Genomic DNA, 16,317 nt, shown 5'->3' with positions numbered 1-16,317 from the left:
GTTGAAATGATGCTTGCTTCTTAAGAGACGAAACTCTTCTTAATGTCAGCTGCTCCATGGATTAACAATGCCTGAATTCTAACCCTGCACAGCAACAAGATTGCAATCTTCACCGCATAGTCTTGATCCCGAGAGCATGCTTTCTGTTGACATTCTATAGTCAGTGCCTTCACGTCACGGGTTCGTTTTGAAGCGGCAGTGGACGTTGCTTGTGCTCCCGTGGCCTTGAACTGTACGATGTGGAAGGAACGGCGCGGGCCTGAATCGGGATATTACGAAGCCGTTCATCGGCTCGTTGGTCTAGGGGTATGATTCTCGCTTTGGGTGCGAGAGGTCCCGGGTTCAAATCCCGGACGAGCCCGGTTATTGCTGATGAGGTGCTCGGTCCCCAATTCGACACTTCAAACTATCGACCTATCGATTATTAATGAACATCGACGACGCGTTGGGCGGAGAAACGGCATAATTGGCGCTCAGGCGTTCATTGTAATGCCTGAGATCATCCAATCAGAGCGTAATTCAGATCAGATCGCGCAGAACAGCAAAACCCCTAACTCTACTCAAAAAGTGTACATGTGGTGTACAACAATTATGATCTTGCTAGGATCTGCCTCAAAGAAAATATTAACTTCTCATTGACACGGTCATCATCACATATTCGTCATTCCCCATACATCATCATACATATACATCCTGGCCAGAGCACAGGCCCTCTGAGCAAAAGGGAATTGCCCAAGACCAGTGTCCGTGAATGAATGCTTCTATGCGATCAAGGGTGTCGGGCAAGTTAACACAAAGAGCCTCGATAGGAGTGAAGGGTCCTCTGAAAACGAGATCAAGTGAAAAGAGCCCTGGATCAGTGAGGAGGGCCCCTGAGCATGGAAGGGCTCGGTACCTTACCTTATATGGGCTCCAGCAACAGCACAAGATCCCCCGAGGAAGGAAAGAACTGAATACTAAAATGAAGGGCTCGTGAGCAACTGAGTGCATCCCGGCGCATGGGGCCCAGCAAAAGCGTATCAAGCATTTCGGGAAAATTAGAAAAATCCGTGGAGAGCCCCTGATCGATCAACAGTGCCCAGGCATGTTAGCAGAAAGTGTCCCAACAGTAGCGTAGGGCCCTGCGAGAAAATGCAAAGAGATCAAGTGCGACGTGGAAGGCTCCTTAGCGATCGGATTGACCCGGCAAGTGAACATACAGGGCCCGGGAACAGCACAAGGCCTCTGGGCAGCGTAATGAGCCTTTAAATGTCCCCTCCCCCAATCAGTCTCCCCCATCAATCAGTCCCGATCAGTCAACTCTCTCAGTCAGCTAAGAATGAAATTGGTCTTTTTACGGGTGGGCCGCTTTCTGCTGCTTAGCCTCGTTGCGATGGTTTTTAGTCGCCCGGAGGCCCAAACACGTCCGATTTTGTTGTGTTTTGTTTAGAACGCTGAGTCCGTTTGGCCGGTCATGAGCCAATTCGGAGCCTATGGGTCCCCTCGGGGCAAAAGGGGGGGGGGGGCATAGTTCCGTGTCTCCATGGATCCGCCACTGGTTCGGGCATTTGAGTTCATGTAAGATTAATAAATGGGTCGCGACAAGAACATATGCTCCAATATCCATTTAAGAAAAAGTACGTAAGAAACAATATGGAAGGCCTAGGAATGATCGACTCTGCTCGAGCAGGTTAACAGATGTGACCCCAGACAAGAGCGCTGGGTCCCTCATTCAAATAATGAATACCCACAACACCATGTGGGAGACCCCAAACGATATAGCGCACCCGAACACATACGGCTCCCGGTAAGAGTGTGGGGCCCTCCACTAAAAAAAGAACCGTCTGAAACTCAATACAGATAGCCCCGAAACGATCAAGTAGATCAAGAACAGGCTATCAGACAGGGCCCTGACAGGAGCGTATTGCTCTCCATTCAAAAATTGACGCTGCAAGTGGGCATTTAGGGTTCCCGGAAACGGCGTAGGGGCTCTGGATAGGGTAATGAGCCTTACATCTCCTAATCACCACCCTCTGAATCGGGGAGATAATGTTGTTTTTTTTCTTGTGGTCCAGTCTGTTTTTCTTGCGACTGGTCTTGGTCGCCTGGAGGCCCAAAGACGCCCAATTTTGTTGCGTTTTGTAGAAAAACTGTTTCTGTTCCGCCGGCACGGAGCCGATGGGCGCCTTAGGGGCTAAAAAGGCGTATCGCACCGGACCGCGGTTTGCATTAGTCAGGCCCTTGCAGCAATGAGGGACCCCTTTTAAGTCCAGGACGCACACTCAATTTCTAGGCATCTAGAAACAACCTATAGTTTAACCTATTCATGTGCCCGGAAACCCAGGGCATGCCCCTACGCCGATGGGGGGCCACCTGAATCGATGAGGGCCTCTTTATGAGACAGGCACCACCAGCACCAAACAGCTGTCTCCATGTCTGTCTGGGCCTGAAGGCCCAATTCCCAACAAGGGACAATGCCGAGGGTCTCGACTTACATCCGTCGGGGCCCCTTAGTCAATGGGGATAGGGCTTTGATCTCTGATGTCAGTTATAGTTAATCGTCATAGTTGATAGTTCATTTCATTCTCGAATAATTTCAACAAGTGTCTCATTGTTTGATTCTCCCTCAGAGTTTGCTTTAATCTGTCCCCTGCCCTTTTGTCTCCTTCGTCCTACGTCGTTGTTCTTCCGATCCCATTCTCAGCTCTTTGATCTCTGCCCTTTGCCTGGAGTCATCTTCGCTCTGCCATGCACACCCTTCCCTTTTGCCCTGTAGGTTGTTACTCCCGGTGTTGTCCAGCTATTGCTATATATGATGGTGTAATACTCCTGCTTCCCCACCTGAGAGAACTATCATGCCGGAGTATGTGGGTTTTCTAGCTACTGCTGTCTATGATGGTGTAATGCTCCTGCTTCCCGATCTAAGAGAGCTATCGTTTTGGGGTAAGTGGGTTTTCTAGCTATTGCTGTTTATGATGGTGTAATACTCCTGCCTCCCCATCTAAGAGAGCTACCGTGTTGGAACATGTAGGCTTCCTGGGACATTCCACTCTTTACAGTAGTGTAAACAAAGGCATGTGTGTTGTTCAGTGTGTGCACCCATTACAATGGCGTCAATCTGGGACGGATGTAGATTGATTCAGCTTGAGTCGGGCATGAGTGCGGTTTTCTTGCGAGGTCTTTTCTCGTTCTGTCTTGCAACTGCAAATTCTTCCGTGAAGCAATTTTTATACAACTTTTTGAACGCACTTACTCCTTTAAACGACTGTGTGTAGCATTTTACTTGTATCAGCATTGTTTTATGATGAAAGCCATTGGATGCTTAAAGCAGCTGACTAAAAGCTTGCAAATTCTGACGAATCGATTTTCTCTCAAAAGATTAAAATACTATTTTATCTTCAAATTTCACATCTCTTCACTTAGCGAGACGGATGGGCTAAAGCTGTCCGGCATATCTCCTGCTCAAGGACGAAGCGACAGGATAGCGGAAGGAGTTGCAGGATGGATAGCACACAGAGCAATGAGGACACCTGAGGGTACAAGAGCGGTGACTGAGCAGAATGGAGGACATCGCAGGATAGAGCATGGAAAAGGATGGAGAAGACCACTGGGACGAGATGCGACAAAGAACAGTGCGTGACGGAAGATGGGGTTCCATATTAAAACGAAACAGCGCAAGAAAGGACGAGAAGGTACATAGGGCAGAGAAAACAACACTTCTTATAGGACCAGACACCTACGAGTGCATATGTTATGCGGACTGTAGGGTGGGACACAGTTCAGAAGACAGAGGTAGGGCAAGTTAAGAGAGACAGGTTGCACCCTGTTGTATTCTTGGCTCTGTTCTGTTGTCTGGCTCGTGTTCTGTGCTATCAGCACGGTGATATCCCACAGAGCAATGCACAAGGCATATCCATGGCATGTACAAATCTGCCAACATCGCAGCCAACACCATCACCAAAAAACAGCATTACAATCGCAGAACTCTGAAAAGCTGCAAAATGTTAGTAATCACCCTTTAGTATTGTCTTCAATCGTGCACCCTGAAAATTAGCTCTGGAATTGGTTGTGGTGATAAAGGGTATCATCTGACCTGCCGTTATCCGCCTGATGGGTTGTTGTGTGCTGGCTGTGCTTGGGTTGGTGTTTTCAGCTGGCTATGTTGGCTGTTGTGTTGGCAACGTTGCGTTTACCTTGGGTTTTTGGTCCCATGGGATGTACCACGGACCGACAGGCAGCAGGTCAGGCGCCCCGCCTCATACAGTTTAGTCCAGAAAGCGGATGATTTAATAGCTTTTGCTTGAGGTGTTCAGTGACCGAGGACCGTGAGCTTGTTTATAGCGAATAAGCCGACAAATACCAACACTAGACCAATTACTAGCTTGTCCCCGCGTGTTCACGTCCTGATCAAGAATGACGCTAAGCGTTTGTTCGCAGCGTGTGGGCTGTAAATTTCATGTAATAACGTTGGTGCCTAATTCTTTGGCCTTGGCACTCATTAGTTATCAGAAGCCATCGCCATAAATGTTCCTCTCCAGTCGGGTAGCGGTTGCGAATCCAGACCATTTTAAATGGTGGCAGCAGCGTAACCAGTCCTTTGTTTAATTATTTTACAATGTCGCATTTTGCTCAAGTAATCTTTGCGCAGAAGCAGAAGATACCGACCCCAGAAGGCTACCCGGAGGCAGCGCTATCGAGGACCAGAGCCCAGCCGACTCCTTGTCTTTGGCTAAGGGCGAACATCTTGTAGTTCCCCTTGAAATGTAAGGAGGCTCTATCATACCGACAAAAAGTCGCACATCACCAGAGCAACACTGCCTGTTCGAATCCTCTTGATCGCTGGTTGCAATGTGGTGGGAAAAAGCTTCGAAATGGCGATGAGACATTCCAACCTGTGGTGAAGCGCAAGGCAGAGGATGAATTTACATAACAATGATCACTTGCGAGAACGCCAGTTACAAAGCACATTATTTGACACTCATTTTACACAAATATCGTGGCAAGCGTTGCGTTTCTGTTGCCCCCTCCCCCCCCGCCCCGTTGCCCTCAATACTGAGACCGCTGTAAACTACGTCATCAACTGCCTGCAAAACCCCATCACAGCGCTGAACGCAGCATCCGAACAACAGCAAGTATGTCGCAGATGAAGTGATGTGCTCACCCAACTAATTCGTGTGTGAAATCCTTGCCGATCTGTCTGAGAAACGTGCCGTTCTGTGAGAACGTGTTGTCCCGACCAACACGAGGTTCAGCGGCAGGATTGTCGCACATGCTCCCTGGTCCGTACCAAACGCGCCAATCGAATGCCACCAATCAAGCATCGCTTATTTCCCATTATCATCGGTTTGAGGCAACAGGTATATAGTTCACACCATTGTTCAATATTCTTTACCTGCAAATGCTTGAGCTTAAGCACATATATTTACGTCCGCGCAGTTGAACGTGTCTGCAGTTGGTAGGCCTCACTACTCTGTCCTTTTTATATGACTTCACACACGCATTAGCAAAGCGCAGAGCGCTCCAGCAACTAATACGTGCTAATGTTCATTGATGCAGATGACGAGCGAACATGTTTGAGAGCAATAACCGGGCTCGTCCGGGATTTGAACCCGGGACCTCTCGCACCCTAAGCGAGAATCATACCCCTAGACCAACGAGCCGACGAAGGTACCAAAACGTTCCAATTTCGGCCTGTGCCGTCACTTTCATTTCGCATAGTGTACGGCCCCGAGCACGCTGGACACACTTGCCATCGTCTCCCCATGCCCTCTCTTATCACCTGCCATGCACACCCTGTAGCTCTGCCCCGCACGTTGTCCCACCCTGCGCTATCAGTTGTGACCTTCCGGCCCGTGCTGTCTCAGACGTTTCCTGCATTGGTTTCCGGGTCACCGCTGTTTTGTCACAAAATGACAACGCTAATAACCAGTGCCTTATGTGTTCGCTTATGAGCTTTTGAGTCGGTGCTGGGTACCGGCACCGGGTCCGGAGCTGTCGACTCACGAGGTTAACGTACCGGGGCGATCCACAACCGGGAAATCGCAAAGCAGTTTGTCGGCTCGCTGGTATACGGATATGATTCTCGCTTCGGTTAACAGAGGTCTCGGGTGCGATTCCCGGACAAGCTCAGCTATCAATAGCAACGGTATTCCTAGCACTCTATCCTTCCCACTGACTTTCCACGATCAATATCCTATTAGAGCATGTGGCTTACTGAGGCCTTCTAATACTGGCTATGATCTGGTCGAAGGCAGGTGTGCGGTGTAGTGTGCGCCGCCAATGCAAGGTTGTCTTTGTGGGACGGATGTGTACTTAATTACTTTGGAATTAATCGTTGGTTTTCAGCAAGTTTTTGGCGCGGGAAATTTTGAATGCAGCATTATTGAATTGACACTCCCACACATACACTCCCACTTTCGAACAGTCGTGGGTAGCTTATGAATTGGATCAGCATTTATTTATGATGACAAATATTGCGTACCATAAACGCCTAAGTGATATGCCATGAACGCCTGAGTGCATCAAATGACATGCCGTTCTCTTCCTTCTCCAATTCCGAACTGCGTCTTGTGGTATTCTTTCTGCTTGCTCGTCCCTACACTGTGCTGTATTCTGTTCCTTTATGGCCTGTCCTGCCCTCCGTTATACCCTGTCGTTGGTCATGGTCTGCCCGGGTTTTTGCGATGTGCTTTATGTGCCGCGTGTCCTACTATGCCTCGCTCTGCCACGTCGCCCTATTCTTTGGCAGGACATATGGCGTACAGCTCTGGTCTTTCCGCCAAACGAAGTGAAAGGGGTTAAAGTTAAAGATAAGATGAAGGTCACTGTTTGGTGACTCCTTACGCTTGACGTCATGCGCTTGGGAGACGATGGTGAGTGTGACCAGTGTGCTCAGAGCCGTACGAAGTGGAAATAAAGGCACCAGCCAGAATTGGAACGATCGAACACGTACTAATGGCTCGTTGGTCTAGGGGCATGATTCTCGCTTAGGGTGTGAGAGGTCCCGGGTTCAAATCCCGGACGAGCCCAGGTATTGTTAACGCAAGTAATCTCTTGCAGTCTACATCAGCAATAATTAAAGCGTATGGGAGCATGGATCCCTTTGCGCTCCGCTGCCGCAGGTCCGGCGAAGTTATGTGCACCGGACAACGTTTAAGCTGATCAAAGGCTAGCACGCGGATGTAAGGATATAGGCTGAAACATTGGGATTGATCGTAAAGTATGTTGGATAATGCCGCGAGCAAAACACCCGTTGCACCAAAACGATGACAATGGGCAATGAGCGATGATTGATGAGCGATATTCGATAGGCACGCTTGGTTGTACTATGTACTAGGGGCATGTACGGAAGTCCAGCCACTGAAGCTCGTCTTGGTCGGTTCAGTATATTCGCGGCGTGCGGTGGATCATCCCTTCGACAAGAATTCCGCACACGAATTGGTTTAATGGATACCTTCCTGTTCGCGATGTCCAGATGACATCAGTTTGCCTGCGACAAGCTTGCCGTTGTTCGGGTGCTGCGTTCAGATATATTCGCCACCGAAATGTAATGGGAGACCTGCAATTTTGTAAATGGTTCAGTGTCTCCTCCGTACAACTTTTATGCTATCATGCTCTGAGGTCTGCGGTGATATCAGAGGGCACCTACCCGCGCGACCGTCGCATGTCTGAATCCCATCATGTCGACATTTTCTGGTGACGGTGCGGGCTGCGAAGTTGGCAGCCTCTCATGTGCGATGGCTTACCTGTTCTATGGGATGCCCCCGGGCCGACAGACAGCAGCCAATGCATCAAAAGACCTGAGAATGAATGGCATGTGCCAGTGTGTGTTGCGGCCCAAGTATATCTGAGTTTGCTTATCGTAAATAAACCGAGCAATAGGGAACTCTTTACCTCTTTGCTGTGTTATTCCTGGGTTTTCCGTTTCCGATTCAGAAGGGAGCGAAGGAATTGGACGCAACGGGTTGATGTGAAATGTACTATGTCATCTAAGATGTCAGGTTGGTCAGTAATTAGCAACTCACAAAATACAAATAACACTGTCACACCATGAAACTGGCTCACGTTGTCAAAGATAGGTGGAGGATGGGTTGGCTCACGATTCGGATGGTCCAAGAAGACAACTCGAAGAATGATGAACTGAAAATATATATTTGCGAGCCCGGGTCACTTGGCGCCAATTTGTAACAGAATCATTACTGTTTTCGTAATAGCTAAACTGGTGTAGACCTCGCTCGTGCTAGTCTTTCCTGTGAGTTAAAGAAATATAAATATTGTCAGCCTACAGCTTTTTTGGTGAGTAACTTACACCCACCAATACTCACATCACAATGTCCACTTACACAACCAAGAGCAGCCTTGCGTCTTCGAATCCAAATATCGTATGAGCATATCTGGTCACAAACGGTGCGCCTTATATACTACGTCCATCGGAAACGAGTCATGGTTACATGTTACAGAAATGATGGGATAATTCACCAATGAGAAACGAATACGACTTCATACGATGGTTGGCAAAGTCAATCAGAGTGTATTCGGTTGCGATCTCGGAACTATCTGATGCAACGAATGGCTGATGGGCAGGAAGTCGACTTTTTAAAGAAAGTATTGAATCGCATTGCGGATGCTATGCATAGTTAGGTTCTGGCGGAACAGACAGCATGTGATGAGTGATCTGTTTGTCACATACCTGGGCTTGAACGAAGGCGAGTCCAGTAGCGGCACATAACCCACCAGGCCCCGCGGCTGATGCAATCGCGCGCCACTCGACGGAGAGTGAGTTTCTTGGCCGGCTGGTTCAGCGTATGCACACTGCGGGAGACTGTGTGTAGCCAGTGGACGGCGGCTGGCATAGGGGCACAGACAAAATGGATTGTTTGACGACGAAAGTGGATTTATAAATCCACTTTCGGATGGATTTCGGTGGATTTTTTAATCCATAACCATAATCATGTATCAGCACGTCATCATCTCATATCTTCTGCGCTTAATCCTCTAAACATGGAAAGTGTCACTTATCCTGCCTCGAGATTGCGGGAGGCGGACCTGGTCTAATGATTGTCACGAGCCTCTTTTAAACATCAGGTTTTCAGTGGAATATTCCTTTGCGCTTACAGCTCCGGGAGAAACAGAAGGGCGAATAAATCCACATGCGCTTCTAATCGAGGAGTGGTAGGCGAGTGCCTTTGGTAACAATAGGGGCTCGTTCGGGAAGTGAACCCGGGACCTCTCGCACACTAAGCGAGAATCACACCTCTAGACCAACAAGCCAATATAAATCCCTGTACCGTCCCAATTCTAGAAAGCGTCCTTCCTTCAACATCGTACAGACCATGAGGCAGTACAAAAGATGAGGTAAGACACCGGTTTGGACGAGAAGTTCACGAACTTTGGGCGTAAGGTAGTGATAAGTTATAATCAAGCAGAAAAGGATGTAGTTGCACTTTTTGGCGACATGGGATATGAGCATATCTCAGAAAAGGGTGATGCGTGGGACCAAATAACTCACATCTGTTCCGAAATGGATTGACGTATACTTTGATTCACACTTCACACTTGAATTTGATTCACACAGCAGCACACTTCACTATTATCACTTCGTTAGTCGTTAGCCCAGAGCTGTCTGCCCTCCGCGCTGCCAAATTACAGGGGCGCGACAGTGCAAGGCGTGGCAGGAAAAGCAGCACATAAAGCACAGAGCAGGACAACGAGCAGGACAGCGCCGCCGACAGAGCGGACCGAAAAGCAGGACAGGACGTGATGAAACAGCATACAGCAGAGCGTAAGGACGAGACAGCACAAAACGTGGTACGTTAAGTACCAAAACGGGATATGACGATTAGACACTTAACGACAAAGCAAACGTCTACCGGTGTGAGAAATTGCGACTATTTTGAAAGTTCTGACGACAAATCATTGTACGTACATAAATAGCATGCGAGTACCTTTTACAGCAAGACCAGGGCTCGTCCGGGATTTGAACCCGGGACCTCTCGCACCCGAAGCGAGAATCATACCCCTAGACCAACGAGCCGACCACCGTACCCCAAATGTCGCAATTCTGGGTCGGACAGTCCCTTCAAATTGTACAGGCAACAATGTCGGGTATGCAGTCCACACCCAGCACCATTACAAAATCTCACAGCAGAAGTTTATTTATGACGTCATTTGGAGGCCAAAGGCTTGGTTAAACGAAAACAGAGGTAGAAAACGAACAGACAGGACAAGACTGAAGGACACGACTGAGAACGCAATGTGAGCAACTTACGGAACAGAATCAAAGGTGTGCATGACAGACGACGCAGAACAGAGACCAGATGGCTTGGGAAAAGGACAGAGATCCAAGTGCCTGAGGATATGATCGGAAGAGAAAGGGCAGAGTACGATGCTGGCAAAAGAGCAGCGAACAGATAAAACAACGTCCCATCTGTCCTGCCTGCCTTGCCATGCCCCGCTCTGCCCGGCACATCTGGTCCCATCACATCCCGGGCGGGACATGACCGGCCATGCCTTGCTCGGTCTTTTGCCCTTTTGCTGCTCTTATTTTCTGTGCTAACGATTCTTTCACATCAATGGTCAAAATTGATTTGAAGCTTGCACGTCAGCGCAATCCCAATTTTCAAGACCAAGCTCTGTTGCTAGGACTATGCTCCCTCACGACAGCCTGCAGCCAGCGCTGCACGCCGTAACCTCGTGAGATGATGGTGCATATGGGCAGTGTGCTCCAAGCCGTACACCGCACGATGTAGTGCCACGGCGTGGCCTAGAATTGGGACGCTACGAGTCGTTTTATCGGCTAGTTGGTCTAGGGGTATCATTACCGCTTTCAGGGAGAGAGGTCCCGGCGATTCTAGCTCACTGAACATGGGCCATACAGACTCTGTCAGCTTAATACACTCCTTGTGGCTCCGCCGCCCAAACTATGTTGCCTTTCGCGCTCAACAATGCGAAACGTTAAAGATTGCTCGCTGGTGGTGAGCCCAGTCAGCCCAAAATGTCCGCTCACTTGGCCCCCCAAACATTGGGCCACCCAGCGAAGAGGCCCCAAAGTTCTCAATAGTGTCGCGCAGAAGAGCGCATAACGTCTCATGAACACAGATGCGCCAATACGCCAAAAATCACCGAATGTCATTAGAAGGCTACCTTTCATGACAACATCTGGCCTCGCCCAGGATTTAAGCCCGCGACCTCTCGTACCCAAGCGAGTACCATACCCCTATATTAAATAGCAGCGAAAGCGCACAGTGACGTTCTAGATACGGACTGCGCCGTTACTGTCACATCATCCAATTCACAGTTCCGGGCCGACTGTCCGCACCCAGTACCGTCTCACCAGGTCACAGAGCAAGGCACGTCAACGCAATTTCGACGATTACGGCGCAGGACTGCTCCCTTGGCCATGCTTCTTGGCGCAAGGCTATAGCCAGCGCTTTAAGTGACGAGCTTGTGCGATGGTGGGCGTGGCCAGTGCGCCGGCAGTCGTTACTGTATGATACGAAAGAAACGTTGTTGGTGCAGGCCCCCTTGTGGCTCCGGATTCAATCGCGGGGGAAAAGTCCCATCGACACTCGCATCTGCCTTTTCAACCGTGCCACTCCCGAGAACCGGCTAGCCCAAAAACTGCCTCGAGGCCGCTGCACTTGGCCACAGGCCGTACTGGGTGCACCGGGCGCCGGCGGCCAGCGACACACCGAGCAGCTGTGCGCTCAAAACCCCGTCCACCGGCACGTGGTCCAGCGCGGCGCCACCAGACCACCGCCGATCGCCTCTGCGCGAGCACACGCACTGCGCAGGCACCGAGGCGCGCTGCCGCGCGGCGGTGTTATTCGTCCAGCCTCAAGGGCACGTGCCAGGATTGGGGCGTTTGAATTGGCGTGGACGGGCCGTTGACCTGAGGGTGTGATTCTCGCTAAGGTGCGAGAGGTCACAGGTTCAAATCCCGGGCTAGCCCGGTCATTGATGTCAAAGATACTCGCATACTATTTCGAAGCGTGGAAGCACACATGGGTTTCCGTGCCACTCTGCACCGCGTCACTGTGGGTTGGGCCTAGGTAACGAGGCAAGAGTAAGTGAAAAGTACAAGACATGCGGCTGATTACATAAGCACTTTTTGGCACCGCTTGCAGTCATAGGACATACCTCGGTTGACTGCATGGCCTAGCGTTCAAAGTTTGCGCTTTCAACCGAACAAACTTAGAACCACACCTTGTCACGCTTGGACTATTCGACGTACGCGGCTACATCTGACAGCAATAACCGTGCTCGTCCGGGATTTGAAACCGGGACCTCTCTCACCCTAAGCGGGAATCATACCCCTAGACCCACAATCGGATGGATTAAGCTGTAACGTCCCATTTCTGCCACGCCGTTATTTCCACATCGAATGGTGACGACTCCGGGCCTACTGGCCACACCCATCATCGTCTCATGAGATGATGGGGTGAAGCGCTGGCTGCTGACTGTCGTGAACGAGCAGCCGCCTAGCATCCGAGCTTTACCGTGGCCATTGGGGTTATAATGACGTGAGAGGTTTGAATTATCTCCAGCGATGCATGAAGAGGAACCGTTGGGATCGAGTGCGTGCTTCTGCCGCGGAATTGCAGTTGTGCGTATCTCAATTTCTTGTATTCGGCAAATTATGTTGTGCAATGTTCAGTGAGAGAAACCGATTCACTTTGCGGTTCGTCTCCCAATTTCAAAGGCTTCAATGATCGCTATAAGGAAGAACATCTGCTTGCTGCTTTTTGCTACTCACTGCTTCATCAGCCTTGACACACATTCACGACACTTATCCACTTGCAGCCGGCGAACTTCCTCCGGCTGGATGCGATGGGTTGCATGAATGCAGTAAGATGTTGAACGGGAAAACGTACACGAGCGACGCACAGAATTGCACATAATCTCCAAGTGCTGATTGGCACGGAAGTTGGCGTACGTACGCCATTATGTAACCAACCACGGATTCGAACTCAGGATCTCTCGCATTCAAAGCGACAGTCATACCCCTTGACCAACGGGCCGACATAGTCCAATCTATCCCAATTGCGGGCTTTGCTATTACGTCCAAATCTTACAGGCAACAGCTGCCGGTGCACATCTAATGCCGGTGCCGGTGCTGCACGTCAGCTGCCGGTGCACTGGCCACATCTACTGTCGCAAGAGCCCGTGACGAGGAGCGCTGGCTGCAGACTGCGCCGGGGAGCGTAGCTCAGGCACCGGGGAGCGTAGCTCAGGCGCCGGGGAGCGTAGCTCAGGCGCCGGGGGGCGTAGCTCAGGCGCCGGGGGGCGTAGCTCAGGCAACAGGGCTTGCCGTGACCGATGGACTTACGTTGAAAACCGCAAGACAATGTGTGAGACCAACTTTGAGCATTGTTTCTCCCCACTTGACCTCGTTAGACGAAGAGACCAGAGCTGTCTGTCATCTGTCCTGTCAAAGAACAGGGGGACGCCACAGAGCAAGATGCGGCGGGAATGAACCTGATGGAACAGGATAAATAAGAGCGTAGGGACAGGACAGCACAAGGAATGGCACAGGACGACTTACGGGATTGGACAAAGAAAAGACGGCATGCTGTTTGATTTCTCAAGATTTGCGATCTGCTGGTAAGGTGCTTTAAGCATGCAATGGCTTTCATCATAAGCGAGGTTGATGTCATTCAAAAGCTACACACAACTGTTGATCTATCCATATCATTCTTAAAACGTGTTATTGAACTCACTTATTATAAATCCATACTCATTTAAAAAAAAAAATAAGCGCAAATTTCAGCGCTGATCAACTAAAACCTAAATGATAAACGAAACAAAACAAAGTGTATTTGGCCTCACTTCCAATAGCAAAGTACGAAACGTATGACAAAGAGATACCTAACGAAGAGGCAATAATGCCGCCACTGCGAAAAACTATAGTTTTTTATGGCCGACAACACACCATGGTCCTAATGCAGGTAATCCGATGTCTGTAGCATTTCAGGTGTGATAGGCTAGCTTGGTTAGTTCACCGTTCAATAATGTTTGCGTGAAAAGGGCCAGCGACGCTCAGAAAGTCCAAGACACCCGGATGTGTCTGTATGGACAGAGATAACGTGCGAGTACCTCCGACAGCAAGAGCTGGGCTCGTCCGGGATTTGAACCCGGGACCTCTCGCACCCGAAGCGAGAATCATACCCCTAGACCAACGAGCCGATAACAACATACAACGGGGCCCTTTTCTGGGCCGCGCCGTTACTTTCAAATTGCGCAGGGGAAGGTTTCTGGCGCCTAGTTCGCACCCAGCACCATTTCATAAGCGTACAATGTAAGGTTGTTAGTGATGTCATTTGGGGACCAAAAGTTTGGTAACCCGAATGCCGATGTAGAAAGAGGAATAAGACAGGGCGGGGCGGGAGGACACGACTGAGAACATATTGCGGAACAACGTACAGGGCAGAAGGAAAGTGTGCACACAGCAGAGGACAACGCAGGGCAGAGGGCAGAGAACTCGGGGAAAAAAGCAGGGATCCAAGTGTTAAGGACAGGATCGAGTAAGACATGGCAGAGTGCGAGGCTGGAAAAGAGCAAAGAACAGATAAAATATGATCTCGTCTGTGTTCCTGTCCACCCGTGCCCGTGTCCTGCCACGCCCAGTCCCGTCTGGTTCCATCACGCCCCGGACGGGACGGGACCGATCACGCCTTGTTCCATCTTTTGACCTTTTGCTCGTCCTGCCTCCTGTCCCAACGGTTCCTCAACATGCATCGCCATAAATAATTTAAAGCTTGCATGTCCAGGAACCCAAATTATAAAGGCAAAGCCCGGTTACTAGGGCCATGCTTCGTCACGGCAGTCTGTAGCCAGCGTTTTAGGCCATGACCTTGTGAGACGATTGAGGTTATGGCCAATGTGCTCGAAGTCGTACACCGCACGATGCGGGTCGCGGTGTGACACAAAATTGGGACGTTTCACATTGTTCTATCGGCTCGTTGGTCTAGGGGTATGATTCTCGCTTAGGGTGCGAGAGGTCCCGGGTTCAAATCCCGGACGAGCCCGCTTGTTGCTGTCAAAGGTGCTCGTCCATTACTTCGATGCGCAGAAACGCATGCGGACTTATACACCCTGCCGCACCCTCCCCCTGTGAGTTTGGAAGCATGCGCACTTTCTGCGCAATGTTTAAAAGCGACCTATTGCAGTTAACCAGACCAAGTCTGCCGGCTTACACCTCAAGACCGGGGTTAAGAACACGGGGTAAGTCTGAAGGGTTCGGTGCATGCGACTGAAATAAATAAATTATATATACTGCGAGATTCGCTCAGCCCATTGCGTCGAAACTCTCGTGTCCTTCATCGACCCGGAGCAGTGCTGCTTCTTTTTATTAGGAAAGCCTGCGCCCGCCCCGCCATAATTTTGAAGTCTACCCAGTCCAGCAAGGAAATTTCTTTAGAAAAAACCCGCACAGGTCCTCAAGCATTCCTTTTGTTCCTGGTAAATGCTTCTCGTTTTACCATAACCTAAATCCTGCAGCTATGAGCGGTAACAATTTTACAGGGCTATTTATTGTGTCAGTTTAGTTTTCCGAGATTATCACTGATAAATTTTAATTGTCATTCCTGGTGCAAATGATTGTGAATAACTTCAGCACACTATTTTACCTGAAAGAAACAAGTATAAAAATATACCTACTTCTATTCCTTATTACACATTTTTAAAGCAACAGTTGTTAAACTTTTCACATCTCATTAACGCCATAGCCTGGAAGTTTGGCTCATTGCAAAAATGCTTCAAATTCCCAGAAGTGCCAAGTGAGCGAACATTTTGGGCTGGCTGGGCTCACCACCGGCGAGCGATCTTTAACGTTTAGCATTGTTGAGCGTGAAAGGCAACGTAGATTAAAAGATCGGGCGGCGGAGCCACAACAAGGAGTGTGCTAGGCTGACATGTCATGTCCCGCCCGAGAAGAGATGGGATGAGATGTGCCGGGCAGAGCAGGGCATGGGAAGGCAGGCGGTACAGACGGAATCCTGTTTTGTCTGTTCTCTGCTCTTTTACCAGCCTCGTACTCTGCCCTTTCTCTTCCGATCATATCCTCAGGCACTTGGATCTCTGTCCTTTTCCCAAGCCATCTGGTCTCTGTTCTGCGTCGTCTGTCATGCACACCTTTGATTCTGTTCCGTAAGTTGCTCACATTGCGTTCGCAGTCGTGTCCTTCAGTCTTGTCCTGCTGTTCGTTTTCTACCTCTGTTTTCGTTAAACCAGGCTTTTGGTCTCTAAATGACGTCACAAATAAACTTCTGCTGTGAGCTTTTGTAATGGTGCTGGGTGTGGACTGCGTACCCGACATTGTTGCCTGTACAATCTGAAGGG

The 16,317-nt window shown here is 49.7% G+C and overlaps 5 non-coding genes across 5 annotated transcripts; 2 read left to right on the top strand and 3 right to left on the bottom strand.

The window, feature by feature from the left end:
- The first annotated feature begins 289 nt into the window (after positions 1 to 289).
- On the top strand, positions 290 to 361 carry TRNAP-UGG (transfer RNA proline (anticodon UGG)). Its single transcript has one exon. It is a non-coding gene; the product is annotated as a tRNA-Pro (tRNA).
- A 5,206-nt stretch (positions 362 to 5,567) lies between these two features.
- On the bottom strand, positions 5,568 to 5,639 carry TRNAP-AGG (transfer RNA proline (anticodon AGG)). The gene has a single exon. It is a non-coding gene; the product is annotated as a tRNA-Pro (tRNA).
- A 4,301-nt stretch (positions 5,640 to 9,940) lies between these two features.
- Positions 9,941 to 10,012, bottom strand: TRNAP-CGG (transfer RNA proline (anticodon CGG)). The gene has a single exon. It is a non-coding gene; the product is annotated as a tRNA-Pro (tRNA).
- A 4,078-nt stretch (positions 10,013 to 14,090) lies between these two features.
- TRNAP-CGG (transfer RNA proline (anticodon CGG)) lies at positions 14,091 to 14,162 on the bottom strand. Its single transcript has one exon. It is a non-coding gene; the product is annotated as a tRNA-Pro (tRNA).
- A 771-nt stretch (positions 14,163 to 14,933) lies between these two features.
- TRNAP-AGG (transfer RNA proline (anticodon AGG)) lies at positions 14,934 to 15,005 on the top strand. The gene has a single exon. It is a non-coding gene; the product is annotated as a tRNA-Pro (tRNA).
- The last annotated feature ends 1,312 nt before the right edge of the window (positions 15,006 to 16,317 follow it).

Source organism: Pollicipes pollicipes, unplaced genomic scaffold, assembly GCF_011947565.3.
Source record: "Pollicipes pollicipes isolate AB1234 unplaced genomic scaffold, Ppol_2.1 Scaffold_6138;HRSCAF=7277_pilon_pilon_pilon, whole genome shotgun sequence".
In the NCBI taxonomy this organism is placed as follows: Eukaryota; Metazoa; Arthropoda; class Thecostraca; order Pollicipedomorpha; family Pollicipedidae; genus Pollicipes; species Pollicipes pollicipes.
Note: the sequence above shows the minus strand (reverse complement) of the source record. Positions and strands in the feature narration are given on the sequence as shown.